Source organism: Polistes dominula, unplaced genomic scaffold (genome assembly GCF_049000335.1).
Source record: "Polistes dominula isolate Pdom_NZ unplaced genomic scaffold, Pdom_raw_medaka contig_18, whole genome shotgun sequence".
Lineage (NCBI taxonomy): Eukaryota > Metazoa > Arthropoda > Insecta > Hymenoptera > Vespidae > Polistes > Polistes dominula.
The window spans coordinates 330,985-339,972 of NW_028301164.1; the positions used below are offsets into that span (position 1 = coordinate 330,985).

The 8,988-nt window shown below is 28.6% G+C and overlaps 1 long non-coding RNA gene across 1 annotated transcript; it reads left to right on the forward strand.

Moving 5' to 3' along the window:
- The first annotated feature begins 4,264 nt into the window (after nt 1–4,264).
- On the forward strand, nt 4,265–5,949 carry LOC149030469 (uncharacterized). Its single transcript, XR_016178696.1, has 4 exons — nt 4,265–4,328; nt 4,478–4,639; nt 4,776–4,863; nt 4,988–5,949. It is a non-coding gene; the product is annotated as an uncharacterized LOC149030469 (long non-coding RNA).
- The last annotated feature ends 3,039 nt before the right edge of the window (nt 5,950–8,988 follow it).

Here is an 8,988-nt window from a genome sequence, read left to right on the forward strand (position 1 = left end):
TTGTAATTTATTAAAGTTTAAATTTAATTAAAATTTTTAAGTAGAATATTTTTTAAAAATATATATTAATTTTTAATGCTGTAATGAAATATGCATAAATATTAATTCCTCTCCTCTACCCACTTTTTCATTTAAACATTGTTTGTAAATTTTTAAAAAATGATGAACAAAGCAATAGTGAACAAATCTAGTGTTAAACGAATTTCAAAATGAATTTAATTAATAAAATGTGAATACCACTCCAACGATGATCTGAAACACAAATAAAAACAAAATTATATAAATTGTTGTTTTATAAAAATTACTATAATTATTGAGAAAATGTTTAATCGAAAAATATACTCACTTTGATGGATGCAGGATGAATGCAGGATGGGTATCCTACCCTTAGGATGACGATGAGCACATGTTTAAACTTAATAAAAGAAATTTGCGAGTTTCTTAACCGAGCAAACGAAACTTTAACATGTGACGATCAACACTGAATCTACTTGTCGATTTTTTTATATTTTATTTTAACACGATGCAACACACGAGAACCTCATTGCCTACGCGTTCGATTGCAATGATTTTCTGAAACAGAAAAAGAAAAAGAACAATTAAGATCATTGTTGTAATAAAAATCAATTAAAATTATCATAGAAATGTTTGATAGTAAAATATACTTACTTTTAGTCTTCGTTGATGATTGCAGGATGGGTATCCTACCCTTAGGATGACGATGTATAAAATAAAATTAAATAAAAAGTCTGAAAAACTGAAACATACTAAAGACTATATTACAATATTTCCTGTAAATCATTTCTGAAGGCAGGGCACACATTAAAACCATTGAATATTTCTGATTAAATATTCAATGGTAAATATAAAGTATAAAAATTTTGTATCAAAGTATACCAAAAATGTAATGTTAATAAAAATGTTAATTGAAAATCTTTAAAGTTAAAAATCTGTAAAGTGTAAAATAAAACAATAATTGTATCAGCAAACTCAATAAAGAGTAACATAAAAAATAAACCAGTTTTTATACCATTCTATGCAATGAAAAACTTTTTAAACTATTAAAATCAAAACGATAACGTTAGAAATAAAATTATTAAATAATTTAATACGCCTCATTTTCGTTTATGTTGTCTCGTTGAAAGATAGACGACGAATACGAGGTATGTTACTACGTAACCTTGGTAGAGGAGATCTCGGGAGTGTCGAACGTTCGGCTATTATACCTATGTTATCGGCTGTTTACGTTTTGTCGTCGACTCGAGAAATACCTGCAAATATAAATACACATTTTTATAATAGCTTATATGTCGAGTGTATTGTTTTCTTATTCTTCCTCTCTCTCTCACACTCCTTCTCTCTCACTCTTTCTGTAGTATTTCTTTATGCTTATATGCTTATACTTAAAAAAAATAATGCTTACCTCGCCGAATATGGAGAAGATAAAAAAAGTTGCCATAAGATTAAAAGGTTAGTGAATTCGTGTTGCAACTTTCCCCATGCTCAGAAAGCTAAAAAAAAGTAAAATATGAAAAAACTCACGTATAAAAATCTTGGATATAACATTCGTTATATATCATTTAATATATAACAGGAAGGTGTATATTAAAATATTAATTGAAACAATTACCTGAAATTAACGGGATAACAAAATCCGCTGCAAGAAGTATACAGATGGCAGAATAAAAAAATTCGAAAGATTCGCCATATTGATGTGCATAAAACAGGCGCATACGACTGGCGCGAAAATACTGCATGCGCGAAAATGATGCGCAGTAGATCTTCTTTCCACCTATTATAAAGAAAAATTTCGAATGATTAAAAATACGATATAAGAGCATAAAAATTGTCAAAATATACTCAAAAAATCCAAATTGATCCTTTTATCCTTTATATATTATAATAGGAAGATGTAAACTTTACAAAATATCTTTTAATTACCTGATCTTAACGGGACGATGACACTCCGATGTGTTCTCCACGAATGACGCCATGAAACTGAAGAATTCGGACGAAAGCTTGGCTGTGATTGGCTAATTCATTTTGTTGAACATGAAAAGGGTCATCACAGTTTTTAACACGGACAGAATCTGACCTTCTTTATGACCACGCTGGTCAAACTACATATGATAATTTATTTATTAAATAAATTAAAAATCATTTCTATTTTTCTAATAAATGTACATGTAACTTATAAATATTTTAAAAATAATGAATAGAATAAAGACAATGTAGACATTAAGAGATCTTTGTCGTTTTGCACAAAAGAACAAAATCGTATAGAAGAGAATTGTCGATAGAAAAATGTCTAATATAAAATGCAGCATATGAAAGAATAAATTCCCAAAATCTGTATCGATAAAGAATCCTCACAATTAAAATACTTTCAAAGATGCATAATTGTTTTAAAAATATTTACAATAACGTTTATACACGATTCACACGAAGATTATTCCACATGATTTTCTATGCTATAAGATACTACATTCTTTTTATTCTATTCATTATTTTTAGAATAATTATGAATAACGTGTACATTTTATTTGTAATCGAAAAAAGAAACATACTATTATAACATATCAAAATTATTTACCATTTAATGTACGTTAAAACATATGAAATGTTTAAACCAATGTATATGCATAGAACCAATCTGAAATGTAATTAGAGAATATTAGAATGATTAAATAATTGTTAAGTAATTAATATAAGTGCATTTTGTTATCTAATAACTTATTACATATGATCTATGTACCTTTCTCTTCAAAATTCTCCTTTTAACTGAGACATTATCCTCTATGAAAATGCTTTTATTCAATGTTGGTTATGTTATTTTCCAAATGTTGCCCATGTATGTAACAAAATAAAACATTCCAATTAAACAGAGATACACATTATAACTCTCTAATTTTTACACTTTTTTTACTAGTACTTTACACACTTTTACTTGTAATCATTATAAAAATAATAAATAGAATAAAAAGAGTGCAGAATAAAAACATTACCTCATTGCACACGAGAAAACAACCATGTAGAAAAGAAACCTTGTCAAAGAAATTTGAAAAACAATTGACAATCTATCGCTTGCCAATAATAGTAAAGTCCCTATAATTTGTTTCTTTAACGTTAAAACTCGCCTTTATGATAGAGATTTACTTTTATACGGGTGGCTATCGATAGATTGTCAATTATTTTTAAAATTTCTTTGACAATGTTTCTTTTCTACATGATTGTTTTCTCTTATGCAATCAGATGTTTTTATTATGCATTCTTTTTTTATTTTATTCATTATTTATATAATATTTACAAGTAAATTGTGTAAAGTATTGTGTATAGTGAAAATAGTATAAAAATTAGAGAGTTATAATGTGAATCTCTGTTTAATTAGAATGTTTTATTTTGTTACATACATGGGCAACATTTGGAAAATAACATAACCAACATTGAATAAAAGCATTTTCATAGAGGATAATGTCTCAGTTAAAAGGAGAATTTTGAAGAGAAAGGTACATAGATTATATGTAATAAGTTATTAGATAACAAAATGCACTTATATTAATTATTTAACAATTATTTAATCATTCTAATATTCTCTAATTACATTTCAGATTGGTTCTATGCATAAACATTGGTTTAAACATTTCATATGTTTTAACGTACATTAAATGGTAAATAATTTTGATATGTTATAAAAGTATGTTTCTTTTTTCGATTACAAATAAAATGTACACGTTATTCATAATTATTCTAAAAATAATGAATAGAATAAAGAGAATGTAGTATCTTATAGCATATAAAATCATGTGGAATAATCTTCGTGTGAATCATGTATAAACGTTATTGCAAATATTTTTGAAAGAATGCATATCTTATGCATCTCTGAAAGTATTTAAATTGTAGGGATGCTTTATCGATACATATTTTGGGAATTTATTCTTTCATTTGCTGCATTTCATATTAGGCATTTTTATATCGAAAATTCTCTTCCATACGATTGTATTCTTTTGTGCAAAACGACAAAGTGTTTGTAATGTCTACATTGTCTTTATTCAATTCATTATTTTTAGAATATTTATAAGTTACGTGTACATTTATTAGAAAAATAGAAATGATTTTTAATTTATTTAATAAATAAATTATCATATGTAGTTTGACCAGCGTGGTCATGAAGAAGGTCAGATTCTGTCCGTGTAAGAAGCTGTGAGGACCCTATTCATGGTCAAAAAAATGAATTAGCCAATCACAGCCAAGCTTTCGTCCGAATTCTTCAGTTTCATGGCGTCATTTGTGGAGAACACATCGGAGTGTCATCGTCCCGTTAAGATCAGGTAATTAAAAGATATTTTGTAAGGTTAACACCTTCCTATTATAATATATAAAGGATAAAAGGATCAATTTGGATTTTTTGAGTATATTTTGACAATTTTTGTGGTCCTATATCGTATTTTTAATCATTCGAAATTTTTCTTTATTATAGGTGGAAAGAAGATCTACTGCGCAACATTTTCGCGCATGTAGTATTTTCGCGCCAGTCTTACGCGTCTGTTTTATGCACATCAATATGGCGAATCATTCGAATTTTTTTATTCTGTCATCTGTATACGTGTTGCAGCGGATTTTGTTATCCCGTTAATTTCAGGTAATTGTTTCAATTAATATTTTAATGTACACCTTCCTGTCATATATTAAACGATATATAACGAATGTTATATATCAAATGCATATTAAATACATAATTTTTATACGTGAGTTTTTTCATATTTTACTTTTTCTAGCTTTCTGAGCATGGGGGAGTTATAACACGAATTCACTAACATTTTTTACCTTGTGGCAAGTTTCATTATCTTCTCCATATACGGCAAGGTGAGCATTATTGTTTTTAAATATAAGCATATAGAAATACTACTGAAAGAGAGAGAGAGAGGAAGAATAAGAAAACAATACACTCTACATATAGGTTATTATAAATGTGTATTTTTATTTCCAGGAATTTCTCGAGGAATTTTCTTCGTCGAATTTCCGACGACAAAACGTAAACAGCCGATAACATAGGTATAATAGCCGAGCGCTCGACACTCCCGAGATCTCCTCTACAAAGGTTACGTAGTGACGTACCTCTTATTCGTCTTCTATCACTCAACGAGACAACATAAACGAAAAAGAGGCGTATTAAATTATTTAATAATTTTATTTCTAACGTTATCGTTTTGATTTTAATAGTTTAAAAAGCTTTTCATTGCATAGAATGGTATAAAAACTGGTTTATTTTTTATGTTACTCTTTATTGAGTTTGCTGATACAATTACTGTTTTATTTAGACAACTTTAAAGATTTTTAATTAATATTTATACTAACATTACATATTTGATATGTAATATTGCAAGCAAATAGTTGCATACTTTCATCAATTTCACAAATATTTAATAACTTGAATACCATTCTATCAAAAATATTCAATGGTTTTAATGTGTGCCCTGCCTTCAGAAATGATTTACAGGAAATATTGTAATATAGTCTTTAGTATGTTTCAGTTTTTCAGACTTTTTATTTAATTTTATTTTATACATCGTCATCCTAAGGGTAGGATACCCATCCTGCAGTCATCAACGAATACTAAAAGTAAGTATATTTTATTATCAAGCATTTCTATGATAATTTCAATGGATTTTTATTACAATAATGATATTAATTGTTCTTTTTCTTGTTATGTTTCAGAAAATCATTGCAATCGAGCGCGTAGGCAATGAGGTTCTCGTGTGTTGCATCGTGTTAAAATAAAATATAAACAAGTCGACAAGTAAACTCAGTGTTGATCGTCGTATATTAAAGCTTCGTTTGCTCGGTTAAGAAACTCGCAAGTTTCTTTTATTCGGTTTAAACATGTGCTCATCGTCATCCTAAGGGTAGGAGACCCATCGTGCATTCATCAATGAAGAAAAAACGTAAGTCAATTTTTGTATTAAAGATTTTCTCAATAATTATAATAGTAATTTTTATATAACAACGATTTATATAATTTTGTTTTTATTTGTGTTTCAGATCATTGTTGGAATGGTATACACATTTTATTAATTAAAATCATTTAGAAATTCGTTTAACACTAGATTTTTTCACTATTGTTTTGCTCACTATTTTTTAATAATTTACAAAAATTGTTTAAATGAGAAAGTGGATAGAGGAAAGGAATTAATATTTAAATATATTTCATTACAGTATTAAAAATTAACATATATTTTTAAAAAATATTCTACTTAAAAATTTTAATTAAATTTAAACTTTAATAAATTACAATTAATTAAAATATTTTTATTTTATATATATGTAACAAAAAAGTTTGAAATGAATCACATTTACTCAGTCCACAATTCTAGTGTTAAATGTAATGCAGTTTTATAGTCATTCTTTGTGCATTGTCATCATCCTCCTAAGGATAGGAGATCCATTGTGCATTCATCAATAAAGATTTAAAGTAAGTATATTTTTGTAATAAATAATTCCTTGAAAATTTTAATGATTTTCTGTAATAGTAATGATGTTAATAGTATTGTTTTTTATTTCAGTTTCAGATTGCAATCGTGCACGAATGGCCCATGTGAAGTGACCGGGAGTGAAATTTTTGTTCTTGCATTTGACTGCGAGCAATGCAGTCTTTAAATTAGTGCAGTCTAGAATCAGTGATCGGGCGAGTAATAAGTTAAAATCAAACGCGAATTAGAGTCAGTGTTGTTCGTCGTATAATAAAATATCGGTTTCGCGATAAGAAACTCATCTATAGTTTCTTATTTTCGTTTATACCGCGTTTTTAGATTCACGCGAGGTGCATCACCATGGTGCAATAGAGCTGCATCTTCTTGGAATGCATTGTAAGTATTCATTTTTATTTACATTTTATTCAATTTTATTTTATATGATTTTGGATAATATTCCAGATAACTTATCGTTTTGTTCTATTTTATTTTACAGATATAACCATGGATTCTCTTTCTTTCAAAGATGTTGAATGAATTCTTCGATGGATCTTCGATGGATCTTCTTCAATGGCAAATCGAGTATCGTCTTCCATGGTCAGACTACAATACTTGCTGTGAAGTAGGAGTGTTTTGGAGCCATCGCAGAACTTCATAAACCGTGAGTTTTTATTTAAAGTCCCTCCAGTGCTCAATCATGCCGAGGATGAAAGGTCCAAATCGGCACGAGTTACTGGTTGTAATTATTTAAATAAATTATTGACGAGCACATGAGTAATTCCATTTTAGGAGTTACTCATGAAAATTGTATATTTTATTGTATGTTTTATTATTAGTTCAGGATAGGTTTTCTTGTCTCATCGGTTAAATTCATTTAATTAAAAATACAGTTAATAAATGCACTCTCTTCTTTATTACGTGTTAAAAGCATGTAATAAATGTCTTACATGCTTCATTTCTTCGTACATAGTTTATCTAATCGAAATTAATTTTGATATATCAATACTTTGATATTTTAAATAAATGAGCAAGAAGACAAACTCATTCGCGACGGATAGACTTTGGCAGTTAAGTGGCGGCTCAAAGCCCAGTTCTTTAATTAGAACAGCTAACTTAATGAAAGGAGTCATCCGAGGTTTGCAAAAAATATCCATCATTATTGTAGAGTCTTTTAATACATCCTTACCTCGAAACTATAATTGTTTCATATGGGGTAACTTTTTTTTCATTCGCTTGTTTAAGTCATTATTCACCAAATGACTTGTAGAGTCCTTAGCCCGTTTAGATGAATTTTTATTAAAATCTTTTGATATATTTATATATGTGTTAATCATATTTTTTAGATCAGGATTTTCAGCTTCTAATATACTAATCTCCCGTTTCTCCCCCCCATACTTTCTGCGTTCTCATCTATGCGTGTGCCCAGGTGTTACACGTATGGGTGAGAAACAGTTAGCGTGGGTTTAGTTTTAGTTTTTTCCCTATTGGCGGCTGTTATTGTGCTAGTGATTGCACGATGTACTTTACACCTGTGTGTGCGTATTAGGTAGTGTGTATTGTACATCGTTTCGCGATATTTTTTATTCATTTAATACATCATTAAATACTTAAAGCATTACTTCTACATATCTATCTTCATTCTTATATTTATATTAAATATTTCTAATTTTTTTGATAATCGTTTGTATAGTAGAGTTACTGCATTTATTTGTGGAAACTTTGATATACTTGTATATTACTAGTATGCATATAAATATACTAGTGTATACTTGTATTTTTGCTTTAGTTATTTATGCAATAATCATTAGCCTTGGCAGTCGATTACAGCAAAATACGTACGTATACCCATTAGCATATAAGTTTAGAAAACGTGGTTGAACTAGGGTGTCGGAGGTGCCCCGGGGCATGCTCTCTAGTTTAGGCTTTTGCACCCTGGTGGTATGTGTGAGAACCGTGGAGTGAGTGGGTGGGTATGAATGTTTTTTCTTAAAAGGGGTAAAAATATGGATAATAGGCAGGCAGGTAGCATACTTCTTTGAATGAATGTGAAAACTTTAATTTTAAGTAGGTAGGATCCAGGAAAGGCATTAGACTTCTTACTTCCACTCCGGAGTGGAAATTCCGCCTCCTGGTTTATACAGAATTGTTACAAAATTTGATCATCTCATTCTATATTATGTTTGATTTGTTAATTTATTTTGTAACTATTCTATGATCTTTATTATGTATCATGATTCAAAGGTATTTGCAACCATTTGAAAGATTCATTTCTACTTCGATTCTATCTCGAACGAGATAGAGTCGAATCAAATTCGCAAATTCTTTGATGCATTTGATACTTAGTTTTAAGTATTTCAGGATTAGCACTACGCACTATCGCGATTTCGTCTTACAGCTAGAAATATTTTATATAATTAACTAATAAATTATTAACGAATTAATGAAATGAAAGTATTGCAAAAAAATGCATTACATTTATTGCAATTTTTATTTCAATTCGATTTTATTACTCGATATTAAA